The sequence below is a fragment of the Arachis ipaensis genome, chromosome B6 (genome assembly GCF_059453495.1).
Source record: "Arachis ipaensis isolate K30076 ecotype BB chromosome B6, ASM5945349v1, whole genome shotgun sequence".
In the NCBI taxonomy this organism is placed as follows: Eukaryota; Viridiplantae; Streptophyta; class Magnoliopsida; order Fabales; family Fabaceae; genus Arachis; species Arachis ipaensis.
The window spans coordinates 133,160,088-133,169,191 of NC_142441.1; the positions used below are offsets into that span (position 1 = coordinate 133,160,088).

A 9,104-nucleotide genomic window follows, 5' to 3' on the forward strand; every position below is an offset into this window, starting at 1 on the left:
GCTCATCCTCAAGATAAGCATATTTGAGATGTGGAGGGAGAGGTTTCAATTCTAACTTTTGATCATGGGCGGGCTCTGGATTATCTGGGGCTTGTGAAAATGGCGAAGTGCCCTCACTGTCAGTTAAGAGGGTCCCCACACTGGGACCTTGTCCAGTGTGCCTCTCTTCAAACTCTTCCTCTTGAATTTCAGCCACACTTTCGTCTATGACATCACACTGGAAGATAGAACGATCTTCTGGGGGGTTGTTAATGACTCCATTCAGATTGAAGATTACTATGCGGCCATCTATTTCAAAGGAGTATGTTCCTGAAAAAGCATCCAATTTGAATTTTGATGTCTTCAGGAATGGTCTTCCAAGTAGGATTGATGATGGCTTATCTGAATCATTGTGGGGCATCTCCAAGATATAAAAATCAGTGGAAAATGTGAGCCCTTTTATGTTCACCAAAACATCTTCAGCAACTACAGCCACTGTAATAATGCTTTTATCTGCTAACACAAAACGAGCTGCCAACCTTTTTAAGAGAGGGAGCCTCAAAACATCATATATAGACAAAGGCATTATACTGACGCATGCTCCTAAATCACACATGCAATCATAAATTACTACACCACCAATAGTACAACTAACTATGCAAGGACTTGGATCACTACATTTTTCAGGTAATCCTCCCATTAAAGCAGATATAGAACTACCTAAAGGAATAGTTTCTAATTCGTTGATTTTGTCTTTATGGATACATAAGTCTTTTAGAAACTTTGCATATTTAGGTACTTGCTAAATAACATCAAAAAGGAGAACAGTTACCTCAACCTTTTTGAATATCTCTACCATTTTAGGATCGGGATCCAGCTGCTTCCTGGGCTTCCTTGCAAGTTGTAGAAATGGAATGGGAGTAGTATTTTCTGTGGTGCCTGCGCTTTTTGGTGCTTCCTCCTGTGGTTGAGCTATCTCTTCTTCAACTGTGTCATGTATATCCTCTTCCTCTTCAACATCTTCGATTTCTACCACCTCTTCAGCTGAGGCATATTCTGGTGAGCTTGGTTCCTCCTGAATTCTCTTCTGCAGTATGGTTTCGGACCTCAGGGTGATAGCATTAATGCCTCCCTTTGGATTGGATAATGGTTGAGAGGGGATTCCAGTGGTGCTTGAAGGTTGGTTACTGGAATTTTGTGCTGATCCAAGCTGTGTCATAAAAGCTTGCATAGTAGAGGTGAAACCATTCAGACTGGCATTAATACTATTCATGATGTTACTTTCCATGGCCAGTTGTCTTTTCTCAAAAGATTGCAGTAGGTCTTCAGTAGAAGGTGAAGAAGGATGGGTAAATTGAGAGGTCTGCTGCTGATTGTTCTGTGGTCCTTGGTTCTGCCTCAGGTGAGGTGCTCTGTAAGGTTGATTTTGCTGTCTGTTATTGTTATTGTTCCACCTCTGATTTCCCTGATTATCTCTGCCTCCTCTGTTATTGTTGTCCCTCCAATTCTGGTTTGAATTGTCCTGCCATCTATGGTTATTATTTCCACTTTGATTGTACCCTTGGTTGGGGCGGTCATAGAAGTTGTGAGTGGATGCCACCATATTGTCTTCTTGTTGGAGCTACGGACATTCATTAGTGTAATGGCTATAATCAGCACAGATTCCGCAAATTCTTTGTGGGACTAGTTGTTGGTTTTGCTGTGGTGGAGGTTGAGCTTGCTGAGCTTGTTGATTCAACTGTATTTGCTTCAGCAAGTTGGTCATTTCACAGATGCTTTGAGTTAGAGTAGCAGTTTCTCTGCTAGAAGATACTTCTGCAACAGCTTTTGAACGGCCTTGCTTTTGTCTGTGGTTCCTAGTGGATTCAGCTAAATCACTGATCAATTGCCAAGCTTCATCAGTGGTCTTGTACTTCTTCATAGACCCATTGCTGGCACTTTCCAGTATGGTCTTATCTTGGGGCCTCATACCCTGTGTAACATAGCTGAGTAGCACGATCTTGTCAATCATGTGGTGGGGGCATGCTTCCAGAAGATTATTGAAGCGCTCCCAGTATTCAAAGAGAGTCTCATTGTCATCCTGAACAATTGTGGAAATATCCTTCCTTAGCTTATCAGTAACTTCAGATGGAAAGAATTTCTCCAAAAACTCCTTTCTGAGTGTATCCCAGTTGGATACATTTGCTAGAGGTTGAGTGTAGTACCACTCTCTTGCTTTTCCCTCAAGAGAAAACGGAAAAGCTTTCAGCAAAATTGAAGTTTCATCAGTGCCATCATGCTTGACAGTAGAACAGGCTGCCTGGAAATCTCTCAAGTGCTTGATCGGCTCTTGAGCAGGTAGGCCATGAAACTTGGGCATCAAATTTAGCAGTGCGGGCTTTATTTCAAAATTTGTAGCTACCGTCGGATGATGCGCTTGAAACGGTTGCATTGTAAAATTAGGGGCTCCTTCCTCCTGGATGGTAACTCTCCTAGCTGCCATGTTTTCTGCGCGTAAAACAACCGAATCAGTAGAACGGGAGCTGGTTTCTTCCTCAGATTCACTTTCAGATCCGCCCTCAGAGCGGGCTAACCGACGCTGTTCTCGCCTTATTCGTGAAATTGTCCTTTCAATTTCAGGATCGAATATTAGCAAGCGCGGATAAGGAAGTGAACGCATCATTTGACGGAAGAAACATGTAGCTCATAGTAGAAAAATAAAATAAAATGAAAATAAAAAAATTCTAATTAATAAAATTAGCACTCTATTGCAACTCCCCGGCAACGGCGCCAAAAATTGATGAGACGCAGAAGCTGGTGAATTAAAAATTATTAAATGGTTACGTTGCAAGTATAGTTCTTAACTCACCGAAAATCTGCCTATCAATTTAGAAATATGTCACAGAGAATTAAATTAAAAATTACTGGGAGTTTTAAGTCCCAGGTCGTCTCCCAACGAGTTGCAGAAAAGTGTGCTACCTTATTAATCAGATGTTCCAAGAAGTTGAGCTAAGTAAATTGGAATGTAAATTGAGGAAATTTAAATAATATGAATAAAAGCCTTGACTGGGAGTTGATTGGTTGGAATTTCTACTATTGATAGAGTGATTGTAAGATTAATTTATAATTAATGGTTGTTCTGTTTGGTTATCCTTTACTAAGTAAGGGAAAGTCAAACAAGTTGGGATGCCAGATCTGTTCACAAGTTGCAACCCACTTAGTTCAAAGGGATTGGCGTTGGTGACAGGATAGCAATCCAACATTTAACCAAATTACAAATTTTTCTTTCAATCCTTCCAACTCAAGAGTTCCTTTTAATCAACTCCCCATCAAGTAAGGAAACTACTCACGCATTGTAAATAAAGAATCCATAGCACATGAAAGGGAACTAAAAGAAGACATGATTATTGGAATTGAAATTAAGTTAAAAAGAAATAATCCTTGCATTAAATAATCATAAAAGTATCTGAATGACAAAATTGAACAAAATAAAGAACATGGAAGAATAAAACCAAGTTGAGAAAACAAACTAGAATGATGAAGTCTTGATGAGGAAATAACTCTTCTCAATGTTCCAATGCTAAGACCAATTGAAAACTAAAATTCTAAAACCTAGAGAGAAAAACCTAAGAGAGTAAAAACTCGATCTCCAACTGTCTCTGAATGAATGTGTTATTTGTTTCTGCATGTTCTCTGACTCTAGTCTGCTGTTCCGGGCCGAAAACTGGGTCGAAATAGGGCCCAAAATCACCCCCAACGAATTCTGCAGATTATGCAGATCGCACATGTCACGCGATCGCATCATCCATGTGGACGCGTCATTCGCGCTTTTCCTCGCCACGCGTTCGCGTCGTCCACGCTACCGCGTCGCCAGAACTTTTCCAATTTGCGCGGCCGCGTGAGCCATGCGGCCGCGTCACTGCGATTTGCTCTCCTTCGCGCGGTCGCGTGAGCCATGCGACCGCGTCACTTCTCGCTGGTTATCTCCTCAAATTCTTGTGTTTCTTCCATTTTTGCTAGCTTCCTTTCCAATCTCCAACTCATTCATGCCCTATAAAGTCTGAAACACTTAACACACAGATCACGGCATCGAATGGAATAAAGGAGAATTAAAAAATAAATAATTAAAGTCTCTAGGAAGCAATTTTCAAACATGTAATAAATTCAGGAAGGAAATCTAAATGCATGCTAATTTAATGAATAAGTGGGTAAGGATCATGATAAAACCACACAATTAAACACAATATAAACCATAAAATAGTGGTTTATCAGAGACCTACACAAGGTCCAAGAAAGAGGATTACAAAAATAACTTAGAAGGGCCCGACATGACGAAGTCGGCCCAAAACATAAAGTTATAGAAGTAATCCCTGAAAGAGACCTGCACAAGGTCCAAGAAAGAGGATTACAAAAATAACTTAGAAGGGCCCGACATGACGAAGTCGGCCCAAAACATAAAGTTATAGAAGTATTCCCTGAAAGAGACCTGCACAAGGTCAAAGAAAGAGGATTACAAAAATAACTTAGAAGGGCCCGACATGACGAAGTCGGCCCAAAACATAAAGTTATAGAAGTAATCCCTGAAAGAGACCTGCACAAGGTCCAAGAAAGAGGATTACAAAAATAACTTAGAAGGGCCCGACATGACGAAGTCGGCCCAAAACATAAAGTTATAGAAGTAATCCCTGAAAGAGACCTGCACAAGGTCCAAGAAAGAGGATTACAAAAATAACTTAGAAAGGCCCGACATGACGAAGTCGGCCCAAAACATAAAGTTATAAGTATTCCCTGAAAGAGACCTGAACAAAGTCCAAGAAAGAGGATTACAAAATAACCTAGAAGGACCCGACATGATGAAGTCGGTCCACATAAAATGCTAAAGTTATAAAAAAAAGTAATACCTGGTAGAGACCTCATAAAAGGTCCAAACAAAACAAGATTACTAGAAATAACTTCAGAAGCCTCAAAGGAATCAAAGTCACAAGTACAAAAGCAATCCAAAGAGGTCGAGCAACAAGGCTCCAGCACTACCAAAAACCCAAAAAAGGTACCAAGAAAGATAAAGACCGACATGATGTTAAAAGCATGAAGTTATAATAAAAACTATTTCTTCAAAGAGGCTACCCAAATCAGTCCCAAGAACTTGGAAGCTATTTTTTGTTTCTCAAAACGAAGTTGCTAAACAAGCAACTGAAAAAGTGTCAACAGTCAGCAACATCACTTACAAAATAAAAAAGTTTAAAAAAGCCCACAAGTCAGGCAATCTACACAAGCAGTTAGAAAATTCAGTTAACATCAGAAGGCTTCTCGGCAGCATCAGCACGAGGTGAAGGAGGGTTAGTCTGAATAGGCACAGCATCCACGGTCCCATCATCCCGATTCAAGATTTGACAGTCAGGATCTGACATGGGATGACCGACCTCAGCTGAAGGAACTGCAGAAGTCGACACCACAGAGGCTTTGGGAGCAGGCACAAAGGGAGGTTCAACATCATTGTCATCAGGGTCGTCAGGGACAATCTTGCCATCCTTTACAACATTGTCCAGACTGAAGGAAGTAAGGTCGACCTCGGGTGCAAGAACCCGAACCTGCTCCCTCAAGTTCTCATAAGCAGCATTAACGCTGCCTACAAGGTGACCCTGGAGCTCGGCATAATCAGCCCGGGCCGATTTCAGTTCCTCCCTAAGACGCATTACCTTACGATAGGATGTGACATAGCTCTCCTTGTGCCTCAATGCTGTATCCTCAGCCAATCTCACTGAAGCCGCCAAGACAATAGAACTAGCCTTTTCGCCCTCCAGCTCCTTCTCTAGCTTGGTCACCTTCACTTGAAGCTCCTCCTTCAAACCCTTCATCCTGTCAAACTCCCACTTAGCCTCCTCCATAAAAGCTTTGGTAGCATAAAGAGGGAGGTCTTGGGCCGTGCGGTACAGGGCAGCTCCTATATGTGCCATCCTAACGCTACTCCGAGTAATAAAATCCAGGTGGCGAAGGAGAGAGACATCGTCGGTAGGGATGGTACCATAAGGACCAATCTGCTGATCTACAAACTCAACCGCGTCAAAGTCAGGGGCATCAAGGTTGAAAGGCTCAATTGTTTTTTGTTTTTTGTTTGGAGGAGCACCAGAAGTAGCAACAGAAGCTTGAGGAGGATCAACCAAATGAGCCCAGGGAGTAGGGATTACCTTCTTCGCCCCCGGTGAGCTCGGTACGGCCGGCTTCGACTGAACCTGGGATGATCCCTCTCCGGCCGCCTTGGCCGAGACGTTTTGGGCTGCAGTAGCTTTCCTCGCCCTTTTGAAAGCCTTCATAGATTTATTATTCTTAATCATCTCTGCCAAACAAAACATCACAGCAGGAAACCAAGTTACAAATAAAAAAAGAGCTCGTAAAGAAATAAACTCGACAAAACAAGGAAAGCCAAAATTGAACACTATCCAGCTCATCTCGGAGGAGTGAGGGGTCCCCTAAGAATTTCTTGGTATCAAGATAGGGAGGCTCCCCCCAATTCTCCTCCAACGCAGTCACAAAGGCCTACTCGACCTCATTCAACATCTCCCAAGAATACCTCGACACAACAACGTTCTTTTGCCACTCTAAAGAAAAAGTGGGCTCATCATTCTCATCCAGAAAAAAAGGGACGAGCTCCTTCTATAGCTCAGACCTTGAAGAAATAGTTCTTAAAATCACGAAACGACTCGTCATACATAGAAAAAACTTTCTTCCCTTGCGAAGCTCGAAAAGAAACCCAGGCAGCATTTTTCTTTACTACCCCAGATTTTGTCAAGACAAACAAATAAAAGAAAAAGGATTGCGAAGCAGGGACGTCAAATTCACGACACAGCAATTGAAAGATCTTTATAAAACCCCAAGAATTGGGGTGAAGTTGGGATGGAGCTACATTGCAAGACCACAACAGGTTGGTCTCAAAAGGAGTAAAAGGAATGGTGATATTCATTTGGCCAAAAAAGAAATCGTATGCATAGAAAAAAGGACGGTCTCCAGCAACTTGAGTAGAGAAACAAACTCTCTCTTCAGAAGTGGGGGGTACAAGCTCATAATTCTTTTCCTCACTACCACTACTACAAACTCTATGAAATTGCCTAAGCTGCTGATAAAATTCGGAATCAACCAAAGAAACACACAAAAGAACCATCGAATCCACCCAATCAGCCATGCCCTCAGGGACTTGGGAAGATGTCTCAATAATGTTCTTGCGAGAAGACATGAGGTCAACTAGTCCTACAGCAAGAAAAGAAGAAAATAGATTACTAACCCAAACATCTCGGATAAAGTCAAAAACAAACCATACCAGAACAGCTCGGACAAGCATGACACAGAGCAATACAAGCAACAAAAGGAAACCCCAGGACCCACACTACAGATCCAGGGGCACCTTTTGGAGGCAAGTTATGGAACAAGGACTCAGAGAAACCTACAAGTCTACATCTCTACACGTCCTAATAGGAAGATAACACTCTGAGAAGAAAGCCACGAGCTACAAATCAAATAAAGGAGACATTATAATAACTACCTCCCAAAATTCACAGTCGCAGACGGGACTACCAAGCAACGAAAGTATCAAGAAGAAGTCATCAAAGACGCCACCTTTTTCAGAAAATAAACACCCCAAACAAACAAAAGTTCACGAAGAAAATCAAAATGAGCCACTAGAAAAAATCGTTACTTTCTACAAAGGTTCATCAGTAAAATCATCAACATAGCGAAAATCATCAAAAGGAGCAACCTTTTGGGTAAAGTAAACAGGTTCATAAAAACCAAAAAAACATGCAGCACAGCGACAAGCGAGCACGACGACGCAAAAAGATTCAAGCTTTCCAAAACATGCATTCAAGCAAAACCGAAACTTTACCAAGAACCGAAGGCAAAGCAAAAGAAGTAAAAAAGCAGAAAGAAGAACCAACCTGGAAAAAGGAGAAAGCTTCGAAGGAGATCGAGGACGGAAAGATAGAATCCAGAATCGCCTTTCAGAACAAAGAAAGCACCAACAATCACCAAGCGACGTCACAAGGAGAAACGCGAAAAGGCAAATTTCAGACGAAAATAGAAAGTGAGAAAGAAAGGGGGAAGTTACAGCAAAAACACAGAGAAGAAAAACCGTTTTTGTGAAAAGTTCAAAATGAACGAAGAAACGGAGCATTAAAAGAATTAATGAGGTTATTAAACCCTCGCGCATTCCCAAAGCAAGGAGACACGCGTTTTCAAAAGAATAAAATTCAAAAGAAAACGTTCCGCATTCAAAGGAGAACTCTACAAAGAAGAAGTCGACAAAATGCTCGAGTTCGGCTTCATTAGAGAAGGATCGAAGTCCCAAAACTAAGAATCGACCTCAACAGAAAGACCGAGCTCGAGCAGGGGCACTGTTCATACCCTGGGTCGAGTTGTCCGACCCAGAATGTTTAGCGACAAAGCGACCGACCTCTTCAGGTCAGACTATCCGACCTCTTCTCGAAGAGCTTGGCCAAATTGACCAGAAAGCCCAATAAAGGGCCCGAATAGAGGAACACGACCCAAATCCAAAGGCGGCCCAAGCCTATAGAGATAAGGGCGGTTCCCTTGAAGATAAGATGACCTCACTCAAAGATAAGATAAGATAAGATAAGATAACTAACTTATCTTATCTAAGAAGGTCACTCCACACCATTATAAATACACTGGAGCACCCAAGTATAACTCATACTATGATTCTACTAAAAACCTGCTTAATACCCTTGCTAACTTAAGCATCAGAGTCCCTTGCAGGTACCCCCACCCTCTGGTGATGAAGGATCAGCAGTGCAGCCAGTCCAACAAGTCGGACACGACAGCTCCGGCCGCCACTCACCAGCCGGACACGTCAGCACCGACCAGTACGAAAGATCTCATCCGAGATCGACCTACAGTTTCAGGTAACCCTCGGAACAGTAACTGTTCATACCCTGGGTCGAGCAATCCGACCCGAGATGTTTGACGACAAGTCGACCGACCTCTTCAGGTCAGAACTATCCGACCTCTTCTAAAAGAGGTCGGCCAAAATCGCCAGGAAAAGCCCAAATAGGGCCGAAACAGAGGAATACGACCCAAATTCGAAGGCAACCAAAGCCTAGAAAGATAAGGGCGGTTCCCTTAAAGATAAGATGACTTCA

General features: G+C 42.3%; 1 non-coding gene across 1 annotated transcript; it reads left to right on the forward strand.

Annotated features, from left to right (window-relative positions):
* The first annotated feature begins 1,984 nt into the window (after nucleotides 1–1,984).
* On the forward strand, nucleotides 1,985–2,092 carry LOC148562796 (small nucleolar RNA R71). The gene has a single exon (XR_015888331.1). It is a non-coding gene; the product is annotated as a small nucleolar RNA R71 (small nucleolar RNA).
* Nucleotides 2,093–9,104: the final 7,012 nt, after the last annotated feature.